Below are 18198 nucleotides of genomic sequence, written 5' to 3' on the forward strand. Positions count from 1 at the left end.
TCATCACCTCCTCCCATCCCTCCCCAGCCCTGGTCCCCCAACTTAGCTTTCAGAGGGCCGGGGGCCTCAATCCATCCTCTGCAAAACCCACATTGGCTAACCGGGTCGTTTCTGCCGTCACCAGGTTCCTCAACATCATCTGCAAAAAATAAACACACAACAGTGTCAGCTGGAAGCATCATATTGGCCAATACCGTCCTTTTCTACAGCACTTCCCTCCGCAGAAGCGCAGTGGTGTTCCACTCACCCGTTCATCCCAGGCTCGGATGCTGCGGCCGCCTTGGCTTCCAGGAACCGAGGTACCTAGAGACACAAAATTACCATTATGCTTGAGAGAAGTCACCACCCCCATGATCTTCCTCGCTACCACCCCAGCTCACCTCAAATGCTCATCCGCTTCCTAAGACAGCCAGCACAGCGCCTGCAAAAACAGAAGGCAAATGCTTAACCATGGTGCCATTTAATACTTTGCTATTAGACACCAGCATGGCCCACAACTGCCTCACCTTCTCAGAATTCTCCGTGGCATGTGGCATCGGCCCCCTGGAGCCTGTGGGCAGCACCTGCAAAAACAGAAGGCAAACACTTAGCCATCGTGCCATTTATTACCTTGCTATTAGACACCAACATGGCCCACAAGCACCTCACCTTCTCAGATTGCTCCTTGGCATGTGGCATCGGCCCCCTGGAGCCTGTGGGCAGCACCTGCAAAAACAGAAGGCAAATGCTTAACCATGGAGACATTTAATACCTTGCTATTAGGCACCAACATGGCCCACAAGCACCTCACCTTCTCAGACTGCTCCTTGGCATGTGGCATCGGCCCCCTGGAGCCTGTAGGCAGCACCTGCAAAAACCCAAACAAAAAGGCACGAGCTGAGATACCGGTCAAAACCACGGCCTGCCCGCACCCATCCCTATCTCCTGCTCCTTTACCTTGACCGCTCGCCTATCCTGCCTCTGGAGCTTACGGGGTGCGACGCCGATCCTTACGTGCCACCTGTAAAGCATAACAGACAAGGGAGGCGGGTAAGTTCACCGACAATACCGCACCTGTGCAAAACAACCGCCGCTTCGGCCCGGCGGCTGCTGCTCACCTGACTCGAGTCACAGCCTCTGGTGCAGATATCCTGCTTCGCTCGTTGCTTCCCACCTTCAACATAAAAAAAATAAACCAAGCCTTATAAGCTAGTCAAATAGCCACCGGACACATCATCCCACCGACACATCGTGCCGACCCACCTTCTTCCGGGGCTCCGTTCGCCTCTCCTCTGTCGCCTTTTGGTGCGCGGCTCGTCCCTCTGCATCTGCAAAAGCCATACCGAACAAGTCGCTCGGTGATCAAGCGATAGCTGAGAAACTCCACACCTCTTGTTTCCATTTAGGATTACTATCTGCAGAACAACTATCTCCTGCCGTGAAAGCATTACAAACACAGCAAATTTAGGCCCCACACATACAAGCCTTAACACCTTTGAGACTCAAGCTGGTTCGCTACTGCTGAACAGCCCCTCCCACACGGCTCCTATCATCTCCATAAGACACTATGGAAATGGCCATCCACACACCCTGCCGATGGCTGCTCGACCCCAGATGACTGTACAATCTTTATCCCAAAGTTCTAGGCAGACCAACATATTAACCTGAGACTTTTATTGCTATTCCACCTACTCCTGACACTACACCCCCAGGCAGGGCAGCTCCGAGCCACACACACACACACGCAGACTGACGCTACACAGAACGCTACAAAAGACGCACCTCAAAGATGAGAGAAAACTCTCGGTGAGAAACGTGATGCCCTGAGAGAAGATGCTGCGGGGTAAGATCACCTGAGGCACCGTGATGAGGATGTGAGGAAGCTCTATGGCAACCCCAAAAAGAGACCAGAAAGTCATGGCCTGTGACAAGAAGTGACTCTCAGAACAGAGAGGATGTATGCGCAAGAAGCCTGGCTTCAAGACCTCACCGCATAAGGATGCCGGGAAGAAAGCCCGGTCCGTCCAAATGGACGCCCGGAAAGAGGAGCCGCTCGTGCGGCACGGAATGACGCCGCAGAAGAGGACCGTCCGGAAACTTGCAAGATGGAAGACCGCACCGCGCTTTAAGGTTGTTACACAAGAAAAGAAGCGCCTGATGGCCACTGTACTCATGAGTACAGGTGTTCAAGGCCCTTCGGATGGCAGCCGAGGCTGCCTCCTCGATGGTGTCCTCCTTGAGTACAAACAAGACCTCTAGACACAAAGGTCTAAGACACACAAGACACGCCACACAAACTACACACCAAATAGACACAGGCTGGAACTGCCCTGCCTGGCACACACTACCATTGTGCTGAAAAGTAACCCACTCCCTCAGGTGGCCCAAAGGGTACTGCTCCTGGGCAGCCTGCTCCCCTACTCTAACTTTACAACCCCTCCTGGGAATTCCCAACTTGTTCCCCTCCTCCCAGCCCCTCCTTAGCCCTGGTCCCTCAACTTAGCTTTCAGAGGGCTGGGGGCCTCAATCCATCCTCAGCAAAACCCTCAATGGCTATCCGGGTCCTTTCTGCAGTCGCCACATTCCTCAACGCTATCTGCAAAAAAAAAAAAACAAAACCAAACCAACAGTGCCAGCTGGAAGCTTCACACTGGCTGATACTAAACTCTTTTGCTGCAATCCCCTCCTCAGAAGCGCTGTGGTGTTCCGCTCACCTGCTCGTCCCAGAGTCGGACACTGTGGCCGTTGTTGCTTGAAATACCTGAGATACCAAGAGACACAAAATTACTATTATCCTTGTGATACATCACCACCCCCCTGATCCTCCTCATTACCATCGCTTGTGACTTTGTCATACCTCCCATCATCTGCAGAGAGACTAGAACAAAACAGAGTTCATTGACACCGAATCCAAGGGCAAAACCAATCTGAGAATTGCTGATGAACCTGTCTCACTTTCCCGACCATCTCCCAGTGCCAAAACTTTAGAAGCCCATTTTCTTCTACTGAACTGTTAGGAAGGAAACCTTAACTCCTCCTGATAGCTCCAGCCCTATATTCAAGCCCCTGAACGCTCCCGAGTCGGCCGCTCCTCGGGAGCTGATTTTCCGACCGGTGTTCTGTGAGCCCCTCCTATCTTCTGTTTCCTTACAGACTCGATGCTCTCCTACAGGCCTGCAGAATAAGTAGATTGTCAATGGTTATAATCTACTAAATTACTGACCTGAAAAAAAAACAAAAAAACAAAAAAACCCAAACTACAATCAAGCACCCTTTCTACTATACATGCTGCTTAACCTTACCTGGTCCTGAACCTCTTACCTCAAACAGACACTGCTGCTTCTTTCAGTGTCAAAATACACCTGCCCAAATAGCTTAACTATCTCAAAGGCTACAACTGACTGAAGAAGCAGCTGAGCACTAACACTAGTAAAAGCCAAGAGCAGAATGAGCTCCCTGATGAGAGGCTGTGGCTCATATACCCGGGGCACCGCCCACCACCCTTCCCACAATCCCCTGCAAAGGGGAGGGGGCGAACCCAGAGAAGGTATAAAAGCGGCCGGAGGAGCAAGGGCCAGTGTTTGCCTCTGCCTTAAGTTTATGGTGCACGAGCTTGGAATAGATGAAGCGAGCCTTGCTGGAAATGACGATACCTGTTCTTTCACCGCAACTACGTCTATCGTATCGGCGATGCGACCGGGTAGGTAGTTAAACTCAGATTTTCTGGAGCGTAGGTAGAAAAAGATTGATGATGTACTAAGCTACGTAAGAAAGTAGCTCGTTAGATGCAATAACAATATGAGCATAAAAAATTACATAGTTTACCTTTCTCTGTGTCATCATTTAGCCCACACCTGGGACTAAAAAATAAGCAGCTCTTCTATCACCCGATGGCCCTTCCCGGACCGACAAAGGGATTTGGGAAAAGGAGGGAGACTCGTAGGTTACAATTTAAAAACGATATCGATGCTAATACAAAACACACAAAACTATACTTAGCCCACAGAATGAGGGCAAGTTCCTCTGGAGATAGCCATTGTTGAGAAGAAGGAGAAAGAGGGAGGGGAGCAGAGCAAAAAGAGCCCCACCCCTCCCCAAGGTTCCCCATTTATAGTGAACCTGAGGTTAATGTTATAGAATACACCCGTGCGCCAGCCTGGGGCAGCTGTCCTGAATTTAACTGTTAATGGCCTTGATCCCTGTCCCACAGCTGGCCATAAACTGAAACAAAATGGAACAGAAAAGTAATTCTATAAATTTTATCCGCACAAAACCGGGACGCTGTGAAAAAAACAAAATGCTGTGGGTTTAGACATCATTTCTAGCGTGCTACCTGACTTCTACCAGAACTGTGTTCTGCGTAGGATTGAGTGATAAAGCAGAATTAGATCCCCTAAGAATCTCTTCTCAAAAGTATCTCTTGTTGCCAAGTAGACTATTTATTCTAAATCACCCACCGTTCGGCATCACCTCGGTGGTTTCTACGACTGACTGCCACGACAAAAGTAGATGAGTTCCAAATGACAGAGAAAAAAAAAACAAAAAAACACACAGAAATATAAGAAATGTATCAGAGACTATATGAAGGAGCCTAATGAACACTGAAGTAGCTAGAACAAAAATAAATTACAAAAAACGTGACAAAAACCACTGCAGGAGATGTATCGCTAAAAATAAGTAAAGGCTGCTGCCTTCTCTGGAAAACTCGAGAGGCGATCTGAGCCGATGACAGCCATCTTTACAGTACCAGATGCAAAAGAAAATTTACTATAATAGAAACAACAGACACACTGCTATAGAGCACAATGATAGAAAAGGCTCGGACAGAACAAGAGGCGTTGTCACAGGGATTAGAGAGGTTCCGAAGGGGCCAGACAGACCGAAGAAGTCTCAGGGATGCAATGAGCTCAAAAGGGGATTGAACAAAGGACAGATATCCGCAGGGGACTGGGGACCTAATGCAGCTGCATTGACTGAGTGAGATGACAGAAAGACAGACCCGGGTAACAGATGCCAGCTCAGAAACTTTTCTAAGGGGAAAAAAAAAAAAAAAAAAATAAAGAGTTCAAAGTGCCCTCACGAGCAAAACAGGAGCTTTGGGGCGTGGGGTATGTCTTGTGAGACCTCTGCAAAGGAAGGGGAGGAGGCCCCGGCAGACCTGAGAGATCAAACAAGCCTCACAGATAACTATGAGGAACTCCAAAGAGGATTTTGACATAGAACAGATGTCATCGCGAGGCTAGGGACTCGACGAAGGCATCCTAAAGGTCAAACGGGAAGATAAGAGCTCTCCGAAGCGCGTACGCACGCAAAAAACGTTAGAAAGGGAGCTCGAGTGCTACGAGAGTGCTGGATAGGGCAAGAAAGGACTCAAATGACATTGTTATAGAGAGGAATTAAGAGTGGGCGGGTAAGAAAAAGAAGACTGGATGCACGGTGAGGGCCTTGGAGTGTCAGGAGGGCATCTAGGCAAACTATAGGTGATTGAGGGAGAGGAAAACCAAACAGATACCATCAATGGCAGACAGAAAGATGAAGAAGCATTGGGTAGCAAAGAAAAACTGGAGGCTTTGACAGTACAGGACAGAAAGGGAGATCGAGGGGTACAAGATGCTGTAGAGAATGAGGAAGGTCTAGGGAGGGATTGTGCCTGTGAGGAAAGGGGGGTGGGTTGGGGGAGCGGACTGACAAAAAAAAAAAAAGAGGCTCAGGGAGGACGAGGAGGAATGGGGGACGTGACCGGACCGGAGTACGGAGGGTCTCGTGCGGGAGGGGATTGAACGCGGAAATCCGAGACGGCGTCGAGGAACAAATGATTGCTCTGCGACTCCGAAATGCTACAAGATGGATGTGGAGCTCAAGGAAGGTCTCGGGAGGCGTCGTGACTGGGAGACGACGTGTCCTGACTAAGCCAGAGAGAGAGAAAAAGGACTAGGGACGTGACTATTAAATCCAGAAAGGATCTAAACCGACTAAACATGGCATGGGAGGGCGAGGGAACAAATAGAGACAGGGCTAGAGGGAAGAGGTGATGGAATGACTGGGCCGCATGACGGATTGGGACTCGGGAAATCTTCTGAGGGAATAAGAGGGGTGCGAGGTCTGCTACAAAGCTAAAACTGTGCCGAGGACAACGACGATGCCGTGACGGGACCGGGAGGCGTTGCGCACCGTCGGAGGGGTCCGCGTGGGGCCGCCGAGGTGGCGGAAGGCTCGGTGGGACAAGGAGGAAGTCTGGAGGAGATTCTAACCGACCGCAGATGTCCTCGAGAGGCCGGGGACCCGACGGACGGAACCCTAGATGGCAGAGAGGATGATAAGAGCGTTCTGAGGCGCAAACAAACCCGAGGATGGTTTTATGAGGGAAGGAGAAAGGTCCGAGTCCGCTACACAGCTGAAACGGGGCAGCGGTATGCAAAGAAGGTCTCGGGAGGCACGGACGCTGAGATCGGAGGGGTTGTGAAAGCCTCGGAAATATAAAATGGACCAAAAGGGAGGTAAATCTAAATGAAAAGGAGGAAATTTAAATAGCAAAATGGTACAACACAGAGGAGAAAAATATTAAAAAATAGCGACAGAAAACTAGATTAAAACAGACATAGGAAAAATGAAAACATTAAACTAAATAAATGGAGACATAGAAATAAAATTGAAAAATTGAGAGAGGACCCAATACACAAGCAAGAATTAAAAAAATAGGGACATGAATTAGACAAAAGCAGACGCAGAAAAAAAAATTAAAACCCATTGTTACAGTTTAAGGCTGGGCCGGCTATGAAACCAGTGGTGAATGCTCTCTGTTAACCCTCCTCGTCCCCCGGAAGGGGAAGAGAAAAGGGAGAGAGACTTATGGGTTGGAAATTAAAAACAGTTCTCATGAACTATAATAATAAAAGAGAGTATAATAACAATAAGGGAAATAATTAAATAGCTAGAAATATATACAAAACCAAGATTGTCCTCCCCCAATGGCGGTCAAGTCACCGCCGGCGCTTCGGGGCGGGTTCCGGGAAGGCCCGGACTGCGCCGGGCAATGGATGGGAATTGGATTCGGGGATGCGTGGATCGGGATCGGGGGTGGCGAGGAAACGGACAGAGTCCTCTTTGGACGCCGGCCGTAAAACAAGGGGCGAGACCCTCGCGATCCCCCCGGCTTGATACCGAGACTGACATGTATGGGATGGAATAAGTTGTTGGTTGATTTAGTATCGTCTTTCCTGTCCGCTTCTCCCTGGACGAATGACCCTTTGGTGGCTCTTCGCTTGCAATCGGTGACAAATTTAGCGGTGGTCTTGGTTTCTCTAAGACTAAGTATAGCGAGAGCCTTTCTGCGTAACATCCCCACCGGTACCTCAGTGATAACTGAGGCACAAAAAAGACCCTGATGGCACAAAAGGGGGCGTAAAAGGAGCATTTTAAAAGTCAGGGGAAACGGGGAAACAAAGAAAAAAAATTAAAAAATAAGGACTGTGAGCTAAAACAGAAGATGAAAGAAAATTTTAAAGTGACATCACTAAGGAAAGACAAGAAATAATTAAGGGTATGGAAATAAAGACAGCAAATGGGATAAAATGAGAAAGAAAATTTTGAAAGCGATAGTGATTAAAAAAATAAGGAAAAAAAATTAGCACTGTGAAATAAAATGTAGACGCAGAAAGAAAATCTACAAAGGTATGTCGTAACGGTTTAAGGCTGGTCACGCTACTGAACCGAGGGCGGACGCTAGTAATCCCTTTCCTGCCCCACCGGGAGAGGAAGGAAAAGATAAAAAGCAGAGAGACTTCAAGGTTAGAAAGTTGAAAAAGTTTTAATGAACTATAACAATGAAAAAGAGTATAACAATAATAATGGAAATGATTACATATATACAAATATATGCAAAATCAAGATCAGGCTACCCTGATGAGTTATGTTGCCGCTCTCACTGCAGGGCGAGTGAAGCGAGCGAAGACTTCTTCGCTCCGGGAAGACCCGGACCGCTCTTGGAGACGGACGGGAATGCACGGATCGGGATCGAAGACGGGAGAAAAATGGACGGAGTCCTCTGCGGATACCGGCCCTAGCAGAAAAGACGGCGAGACCCTCGAGATCTCCCAGTGTTATACTGAAAATGACACGTATGGGATGGAATACCTCTTTGGTCGCTTTTGGGTAACGTGTCCTGTCCGCTCCTCCCTGCGGGTGCGACCCCGATAAGGCTCTTTGCTCGTTAGTACCGAGGAATTTAGCGGTGACCGGGCTTTCTTTAGGAATAATTACACACGAGAGCCTTTCTGTGTACCGTTTCTACCAGTACCTCAGTAATAACTATAAACTTGGAGCGTTATCGGTCCTAGAAGCGCACGCTGCCTGCAAAACATGCAGTTAGTATCGGAAAGTGCGCTTACTTAGAAGAACCTTAGCTGAAAGTAAAAATCACTGAAAGGAACTTTGGTTCTGTTTTAGCCCAAACCAGGACAGACCTCAAAAAATCACAAGAAGAAATAACTATTTTAAGACAGTTAATGAAAAAAAGTAGGCATAAAAAGAACATTTTAAAAGCAAGGGGGATTAGGGTAATAAAGGGAAAAACTAAATAATAGACACAGCAAGATAAAATGGAAATGCAGAAAGAAAATTAAAAAAGCAAGGGTGCTAAGAAAAGAAATAAAGACAGCTAAGGGACTAAAAGCAGTCATAAAAACAATAATTAAAAAGCAATGGGTATTAGGAAATTAAAGGAAAAAATTATGAAATAGGGACAGCAAACTAAGGGATAGAAAGAAAACTGACAAAGCAAGGGGGCTTAGGAAACCGCGCTGCTGACTGACATGACACAGCCCCTGCCACCCACCTCCGAGCAGCCCTTGCTGCTGGCTCTGACATGGCACAGAGCCCCTGCTGCTCCCTGCCTCTGACGTGAACCCCACCTGCCCTGCTGCGCCCCCGCGAGCCCCCCCTCCTGAGGGCTTTCCCCAGTACCGATGGCCGGTCGATGGCGCGGCCTCGCTCGCCTTCTACCTCGGTGCGGCCGCAGCCCTGTGATGCTTCATGATGGCTCTGCTTCTCTCTTAGCTTCTACCGGTCCCTCTGAGGCCACCTGATGCAGGGCAGTACAGGCCCCTTCACCAGCACCCACCTCTTTATAGAGGGCAGCAGCCTCAGGTGCCTCATGTGTGGGCCACCAGCCTCAGTGCCTGCACCTGGGGCTCCTCCAGGCCTGGCCCACAGCCAGAGCCCAACAGTAACAGAGTGCTGTGGCCTGACCTCCAAGGTTCATCAGCTCTGCCCCTGGGCTCTGTCATGGCCCCTCACGGACTACAAAGCAAGGACAAGTGCAGCCAGGAGGGTTAAGATGACAGCTGTGTTTATTCAGTCACACACATAACGAGTCCAGGCAGCGAGTCTGCTCCACGGCTGGGGACCCTGACCCTCCCACGGGACGCCTTGGCAGTCGTTCCCAGAGTCATGCTTGTCGTTGGGCGGGGAACGCACGGTCGTCGGCTCCTGGAGCAATGGCTTGCGGGGCAGAGATGGAGACGGCCAAAAATGACTAGTACGGTTCAGGACGCTAGAAGAGAAGAAAAAAATGGCAGCTGGCTGAACAGAACGCTGATAGTGAGAAAGCAAGAAGCGGGGAAGAGTACGGCAAAAGACACAGGGAGCCGCACAGAGGTGCGAAAAAAGCAGCAGGGAGAGGAATAGAGGCAGCAGAAAGAGGGAGAGAGAACTGGACGTACACCGACTGGAAAGGACAGGGACCAGGATGGAGATGCAGAAAAAACCTGGAAGGGGTGGCACAACATAGAAGAAAAAAAAAGAACAGTGTCAGGAAGCCAGACCAAGAGATGGAGAAAGACCAAAAAAGCTACAAAGACCAGGGAAGAAAGGGAGAAACGAAACTGCAGGGACAGGGAGCCGGGACCCGGAACGATAGATAGGAAGGGGCGAGGGGGGCAAAATGACACAAAACAAACCACATAGCTACACGCTAGGGCGAGAGAGGGAATAATTAAGAAACAGGGAAATGGAGACAGAAAAAGGAGAGCTAGAGAACAAAAAAAAATAACAATGCATATAGAAAGAACAGAAAGAGAATTCTAAAATAGGATCAACAGGGAGCCACAGACGGTGACATGGAGAAAGGACAAAAGTAACGGGGTGCAGGGCAGACAGGAACGAATTAATGAATAAGGACACAGCAGGCCTGAGACAAAGAAAGGCCAAGGATCCCACGAGCAACAGCGCGATTCAAAAACCAGGGACTGGGAACCAGACAGAGAGAGAAGCAGGAATGAAATATGAAAAAGCAATGTGCCACAGGGCAGAGATGGAAAAACTGATAAATAAGGACATGTACCAAGATGGAGTGCAATGAAGAACAGAAAAAAAAAAAATAGCTCTGAGCTACAGGGAACAAAGAGGAATTGAAGAACCAGGACCGGCAGCCGGACAAGACAAACAGGGAGGAAATAAAAAATAGTGGCATGGAGCCAGACGGAACTGGACAAAGACAAACAAATACCGTGGGGCTACAGGACAGAGAATGGAAAGAGGGAGCTGGACAGACACGGAGACCCAGGGAAAAATCCAGATGGTCTACAAGGGGCATATGGAGGCATTAAAACCGGGGACAGGGAGATGGACGGACGGGGACCGCGGCGAATACCGCTGGGTGCGGTAAGTGCGGCGACTGAGCTGCGATACCTGCTTTAGGCCGCCGGCCTTCCCTGAGCATTTAGTAGGCTGAGAAATGACTATGCCCTTCTCCCACATGCAACCCAGGCAGTAATATTCATTGCCTCAGTACCAAAAATCATCTGAGTGTTTTGAGCGTTTCAGTCCTTGTACTTAACTGCTTTAAAAGTCTATTGGTGTTTTTTGTCTGTGCCCCCCCACCTGTGACCGATGGAGCAGAAGCAGGAACAGGTTTTCTTCCCCGCACTCTAAGCTGCGGGGATGGGCGTATCGGTCTGCACGTAGCGTCGGGGGTGAGAGCGATGGCAGCAGGTCATTAAATGCTGGTGAGAGATTTAAAAAAAAAAAAAAAAAAAAAGGAGAGACGGATGAGATCGTGAAGGCAGGAGAGAACAGACAGAAAGATACTGTGTGTGAGACAGGTAGCTCTGTTTAGCAGGAAACGGGACAGCCAAGCGGACCAAATGCGAGCGGCTGATGTGCGAAAGAGTCGTACGCTGCTGATCCTTGGGAGTTGTTGGCTGCTTTGTGCCTTTCCTCTCCGCTGTGCTATCGGTACTCTGCTCTCCTGCTTTCTGCATACCCCCGAGGCTGCCTAAGCAGGGCTTGTCTGCCAGCATGCTAACTGACTGGATGTGAACTGGGAAAATCAAACAGGCCCGTTGGTATAGTACATGCCCTTCGTGGGCGACCATAAAACCCTGGAAGTTCCGTCTTTGCTCTGCGCGGGAGCGTAGCTCCGCGCTCGTCGCCGAGCGGCGCGCTTGCCTGTCAGCTCTGTGGCGTGCGATACGCGATAGGCCGGAGCGGCGGGCCGATATGCTGGGCGAGTGGCTCGGTTCCTTTGGCTGCCTAATTTGCCTCCTTAAAACCATGGCTTCATCGCTCCCTTTCTTTATTTCAGACCCCTCTAAAGATCTCCTGGCTGCCAAGTCAATTTCAGCTACCAACACAGTTGAAATACAGTGCTGGCAGAAATCCAGCTGTTGAGCTCCTTCGATGGTAAAAGACTTTTGTAACTTGAACCCCAGAATGTTTTGGCAACGAGGCTGCAAGGAGAGAAACGTGACTAGAACTGCTGTGTACGGTGATACCTGGCTGCCTCTGACGGACGCCTTTTTCTGCTGAAGCCGGAGCACGGCTCCTTTGTGAAGAGCCGCTGGCACCACACGATGTATGGCAGCTTTCCCTGTACCGGGATGCCAGAGAGAACAGCATCTTAGTCTGACTAGAGACTGTTGCGGCCTCTTGTCCCAGCCCCTTGAGAAAATGACTCCCTGTAACAGGAATAAACTGGCTACTGTCCACAGGATAAAGGAAAGACTTGGCATTAACATGTCATTAAGGCACCCATGCTGGAACGGTTCCCTCCTTTGTCGCGTGCTGACTGACCTTCTTATGGCACTCTGCTCGGCCTCTCGTTTGGTATCCGGCTCCCTCCTGTGCATCTGCAGCAACAAAATAGAACCAAAGTACCCCAGCTACTGAAAAATACCCTAACAAACAGTTAACGGTCCCCGTTCTGACTGCTTTCCTCAATCGCTTTGTTGATATGCGCTTTGCGTGCTAATCTGCCCTGCTTGGTCAGCTGCATGGGTGAGTACAACAAATATAAAAATATGCTTTATTAGCTTACATCCCTCCCTTTTCTTTCCCCCATCCCAATAGCCACATCCCAGACTTGCCCTTCCCTCAGCATGCAAATTTGGGTTTGCCTACCGGACTCTACACCCGCAGGCAGGGCAGCTCCGAGCCACACACACACACACAAAGTACAATGCTACAAAGAACATGACAAATCACATGCCTCAAAGAGAACAGAAAACTCTCAGCAAGAAGCATGACAGCCCGAATGAAGACACAGACAGGCAGGACCACCCGAAGGACCGTGACGGGGATGTGAGTAGCTCTAAGGCAATGCCAAAAAGAGAGCAGAAGTTCATGGCCTGTGAGTAGAACTTACTCTCACAACAGAGAGGATGTATGCGCAAGAAGCCTGGCTTCAAGACCTCACCACCTAACGATGCACGGAATAAAGCCCAGTCCGTCCAAATGGACGCCTGGAAAGAGGAGCCGCTGGTGCGGCAGGGAACGCCGCCACAGAAGAGGACCGTCTGGAAACTTGCAAGGTGGAAGACCGAACCACGCTTTAAACTCATTACGCAAGAAGTGCCTGATTGGTACTACACTGATGAGTACAGGTGTTCAAGACTCCGGGGATCACAGCCGAGGTGCGTGGCGTGCTCCTTGAGCACAAAGACGACATTGAGACCTGAGGAAGTTCTAAGACACAGAAGACACGCCGCACGAACTACACAAACACACGTAGGCTGGAACTGCCCTGGCCTGCCACACGCTATCATTGTGCTGAAAAGAAACCCGCTGGCTGACCCTGCCTAAAGGGGACTGTTCCTAGACAGCCCTCTCCCCTACACTAACTTTAAAACTTGAAAACCACTTCCTGAAAGTGCCAACCTTGTCTGCTCCTTCCCCCCACTGCTCTCTACCACCAGTGCCTCAACTTAGCTTTTAGACAGCCAGCAGTCAGATTCCATCCTCAAAAAGAAAAAATACAATCAGCCCACTGGATCAATCCTGCAGTCACCAGGGTCCTCTTCATCACCTGCCAAAAAAACCCAAAAATTACAATCCACACACAAGAAGGCCGTCAGACAGCGTCACATCTGGCACAGACAGTTCCCACAACATGACGCACCGTGGCAGCCCACTCCAGATTCGGATGCTGATTCCAGAGTCGGATGCTGCGGCTGTCGTCGCTCGTGGTGCCTAGGATCCTGAAAGACACAAGATTACCATGACATTTGCAAGAAATCACCAGCCCCCTGCTCCTACTCTCTACTACCCAGCTCACCTCAAATGCTCATCCAATTCCAAAGGCTGCGCCGCACAGAACCTGCAAAACCAAGGAGAAACCCTCCACTGAGTGGCCACTTAATACTTTCCTATTACACATGGATGAGGCCCACCACCACCTCACCTTCTCCGACCGCTCCATCGCACGTGGCTTCGCTTCCCAGAGGCTGTAGGCAGCACCTGCAAAAACCCAAAAAAAAAGGCACGTGCTGAGATACTGCCCAAAACAGCAGCTTGCCCGCGCCGGTCCCCTTCTCGCAAACCTTTACCGTCACAACTTGCCTGTCTGGCCTCCAGCAGTTTAGGCCGCTACGTTGACTCTCGCACACCACCTCTAAAACCCAAATAACATGGGTTGCTTATGACTGCACCACCAATGCAACACCTGAAAACTAACTGCGGCTTCAGCCCACTGATCGGCGCGCCCCTTCCCCACTCAGCTCCTGTGCCCGTATCCCGTGCCGCTCATCCCTTTGCACCTTCAACTTTAAAAAAAAAAAAAAAGAAATACCATAATGTAGGCATATCGACACCAGTCATCTTCCCTCTAATACCACATGGCAAAACACCTTCTTACAGTGCTCCGTTCGCCTCTCCTCTCTTGTCCTGCACGGCTCATCCCTCTGCATCTGCAAAGACAATAATAAATAAGTCACCCAGATGCAGACCATCACTTCAATACTTCCAGACATCTCGTTCCCGTTACGGAATACCATCCACAGCCCAACTCCAGCCTGCCACTAAAGTAAATAATTAATTCAAACATTAAGCCTTACACAGAGAAGCCTCAACACCTTAGAGATCCCATCTGCCCAACTAGCCCTCTCTCTGCCTCTCCCACATGGCTCCAGACATCTCCTCAGCACCTTCAAAACCTTACAGAAGTTACTGGCCTCACCTGCTGCAGACAGCTAATCCGTCCGAGATGACTCTACGACCTGTACCCCAACAGTCTAGGCATATCAACATATTAACCATAGACACTGATCGCTATTCCGCCTACCCCGACTCTACACCCCCAGGCAGGGCAGCTCCGAGCCACACAAACACACACAGACACACAGTCCAATGCTACACGGAACGCTACAAACCAGGTGCCTCAAAGATGAGAGAAAACTCTCAGCGAGGATGACGACGCCAAAAGAGAAGACGCTGTGGGGCAACACCACCTGCAGGACCGTGACGGGGACGGGAGCAGGCTCTATGGCAACCCCACAAAGAGAGTAGAACGTCATGGCCCATGACAAGAAGTGACTCTCAAGACAGAGAGGATGTATGCGCAAGAAGCCTGGCTTCAAGACCTCACCACCTAACGATGCACGGAATAAAGCCCAGTCCGTCCAAATGGACGCCTGGAAAGAGGAGCCGCTGCTGTGGCAGCGAATTACCCTGCGAAAGAGAACCGTCCGGAAACTTACAAGATGAAAGACGGAAACACGCTTTAAGCGCGTTACACAAGAAAAGAAGTGCCTGATTGGCACTACCCTGACGGTACAGCTGTTCAAGACTCCGGGGATGGCGGCCGAGGTGTGTGGCGTGCTCCTTGGCCACAAAGACGACATCGAGACCTGAGGAAGTTCTAAGACGCACGAGATACGCCGCACGAACTACACAAACACACGTAGGCTGGAACTGCCCTGGCCTGCCACACGCTATCATTGTGCTTAAAAGGAACCTGCTACCTGAGCCTGCCTAAAGCGGAGTGCACCTCGACAGCCCTCTCCCCTACACTAACTTTAAAATGTGAAAACCGCTTCCTGAAAGTGCCAACCGTGTCTGCTCCTTCCCCCCACCGCTCTCCACCACCAGTGCCTCAACTTAGCTTTGAGATGGTCAGGAGTCCAATTCCAATTCCATCCTCAAAATGAAAAAATACAATCGGCCCACTGCATGAATCCTGCCGTCACCAGTTTCCTCTTCATCACCTGCCAAAAAAACCCAAAAATTACAATCCACACTTAACAAGGCTGTCAAGTCAGCATCACATCTGAAAGACACCTTTCCCACAACATCCGCCACCTCAGATGCACCTGGCATCCCGCACGCCTGCTCCGTGCCGATTCCAGAGTCGGACGCTGCGGCTGTCGTCGCTCGTGGGGCCTAAGATACCAAAAGAGACAAAATTACCATGACACTTGCAAGGAATCACCAGCCCCCTGCTCCTACTCTCTACTACCCAGCTCACCTCAAATGCTCATCCAAGTCCAAAGGCTGCACCGCACAGAACCTGCAAAACCAAGGAGAAACCCTCCACTGAGTGGCCACTGAATACTTTCCTATGAGACACCGACGCGGCCCACAACCGCCTCACCTTCTCGGACCGCTCCTTGGCACGTGGCTTCGCCTCCCGGAGCCTCTGGGCAGCACCTGCAAAAACCCAAACAAAAAGGCACGTGCTGAGATACTGCCCAAAACCGCGGCTCGCCTGTGCCGGTCCCCTCCTAGCACACCTTTACCGTCACAACTTGCCTGTCTGGCCTCCGGCAGTTTAGGCCGACACGTTGACTCTTACACACCACCTGTAAAACCCAAAAAACACGGGCCGCATATGACTGCGCCGCCTATAAACACCTGAAAAATAACTGCAGCTTCAGCCCACGGATCGGCGCTCACCTTGCCCGAGAGTTGCCTGCTCTGCCCGTATCCCGTGGCGTTCCTTGCTATGAACCTTCAAATTAAAAAAAAAAAACAAAAAACAAATACAATAAGGTAGTGTCTTCATTTAGCCCGCACCCGGGGCTAAACATTAGCAGTATTTCTCTCTCCCAATGTCCCTTCCCCAAATGAGAAAGGGAATAGGGGAAAAAGAGAGGGAGACTTCATAGGATGAAGTTAACCAGATTTAATGAAATCAAGAAATCAACATAAATGACAACACAAAACAGACAACCGTATACTCATCCACAGATCACTGGCACGTTGCTCCAGGTATCAGAGCAAGGAAGAGGGAGAAGGGAGGAGAGGCAAGGAGAGCAGGAAAAAAACCCACCTCTTCCCAGCAAACCCTCTCTTTTATAGTGAGCTTGATGTCAGTGATACAGAACACACCTGGGGGCCAGTCAGGGTCAGCTGCCCCGCATTTAACTGCTGAGGGCCTTGATCACCATGGCTGGCAACTAACTGAAACCAAATCCCAGTGAACTCAGGACACATAGGCATATCTCCACCAGTCATCTTCCTCTCTGTCCATGTCCTTCATCTTCCTCGCCATCATGGTGAGGAACTCGAAGAAATCGATGGTGAGGTTGCCTGGGGAGGGGACATAGAGGGACGGTGAGGAAGGGGACAGAGGGGACAATGTGGGGACAGCTGGGACTCACCGTCGGCGTCTACCTCGTTGATCGTGTCCTGCAGCTCAGCCTCGGTGGGGTTCTGGCCCAGCGAGCGCGTGATGGTGCCCAGCTCCTTGGTGGTGATGGTGCCATCCCCGTCCTTGTCGAAGAGCGAGAACGCCTCCTTGAACTCTGGGGGCCGTCACCAGAGGGGACACGGGGTCAGGCGGCGTCACTGGCAGGGAACAGGCATGGGGCGGGGGTCTGAGGGTGGCCCCAGGTGCACCCTGATGGCCAGCGGCCCCTCCTGCGTGCCCTGGTGCTACCCCCTGACACCCCAGTGTCCCCTTCTGGGTGTCCCGCTGTCACCCCAGCACCCCAGTGTCCCCTCCTGTGTGTCCTGATGTCACCCAGTGTTCCCTCTTGGGTGCCCCGCTGTCACCTCAGCACCGCGGTGTCCCCTTCTCGGTGACCCACTGCCACCCCAACACCCCAGTGTCCCCTCTTGGGTGACCCACTGTCACCCTAGCACCCCAGTGTCACCCCCCCACCCCAGTCTCACCCTCCTACCGCACTGCCTCCCCCCAGTGTCGAACCCCCCCCCCCAGTGACCCCCACTCCCCAGTGCCCCCCCGTGTGTCATCCCCCCAGGCTCCCCACGCTGTCACCCCTTTGTCCCCCCACCTGCAATCTGCTCCTCGCTGAGCTGGTCAGCCTGGGGGGGGGCCACACACATGGGTGAGGGGGCACCCACGGGATCTCCCAGCACCCACAGCCCCCCCAAACCCCCCCGACACCTCCCCCAGCACCAACAGCCTCCCCAACAGCCAGAGCCACCCCCCAACCATCGGTGACCTGTTACCATTGCAACCTCGGTGGCCCTCCCATAGCAACCCCTTGGTTACCACAGCAACCCGTGGGGGGGGCCCTCTCCAGCACCAAAGCAGCCCCTTGGTTGCCATGGCAATGCCGGGAGGCGGGGGGGGGGCGGCCCATAGCGCCCTTACCCCCAGCCCTGCCACCCGTCGCCATGGCAACCCCGATGCCGCCCCCCGGCCATGGCGCTCTGGTGGCCCCTGCGGCTGCAGCCACGCGGATCCCTCCGCTGGCCCCGCCCCCTCGCCCCCGGCGGAAGGATCCCCCCCCCTCATTGGCTGGGCAGGGCGGGCGGGCTGAGAGCGCCGCGCTGATTGGCTGCCGCTGAGCCGCAATGCGCCAAGGCGGCTGCGGGAAGAGCCGGAAGGGGGCGAGGCCTTTCGGTGGCACTTGAGCTCCGCCCCAGCCCTGTCCATCACGCTGGGAGGGCGTGGCCAAGTCCCCCCCGGCCTCCCACCAATCCCGCTCCCGTCGCCATGGGAACAACCCCCCCCCCCCCAGCAACAGGGGTGTTATGGAA

At 51.5% G+C, this 18198-nt stretch overlaps 1 long non-coding RNA gene across 2 annotated transcripts; it reads right to left on the reverse strand.

Annotated features, from left to right (window-relative positions):
• Window positions 1-15380: 15380 nt before the first annotated feature.
• Window positions 15381-17879, reverse strand: LOC137673003 (uncharacterized). 2 transcript variants are annotated; one of them, XR_011049681.1, is made up of 9 exons: window positions 17810-17879; window positions 16864-17037; window positions 16579-16779; window positions 16144-16190; window positions 16000-16049; window positions 15842-15897; window positions 15716-15757; window positions 15561-15630; window positions 15381-15455 (listed from the first exon to the last, which is right to left on the reverse strand). It is a non-coding gene; the product is annotated as an uncharacterized lncRNA (long non-coding RNA). The 2 variants fall into 2 exon arrangements; XR_011049680.1 differs by having other exon boundaries at window positions 16144-16198.
• Window positions 17880-18198: the final 319 nt, after the last annotated feature.

This window comes from Nyctibius grandis, chromosome 23 (assembly GCF_013368605.1).
Source record: "Nyctibius grandis isolate bNycGra1 chromosome 23, bNycGra1.pri, whole genome shotgun sequence".
Taxonomy (NCBI): domain Eukaryota; kingdom Metazoa; phylum Chordata; class Aves; order Nyctibiiformes; family Nyctibiidae; genus Nyctibius; species Nyctibius grandis.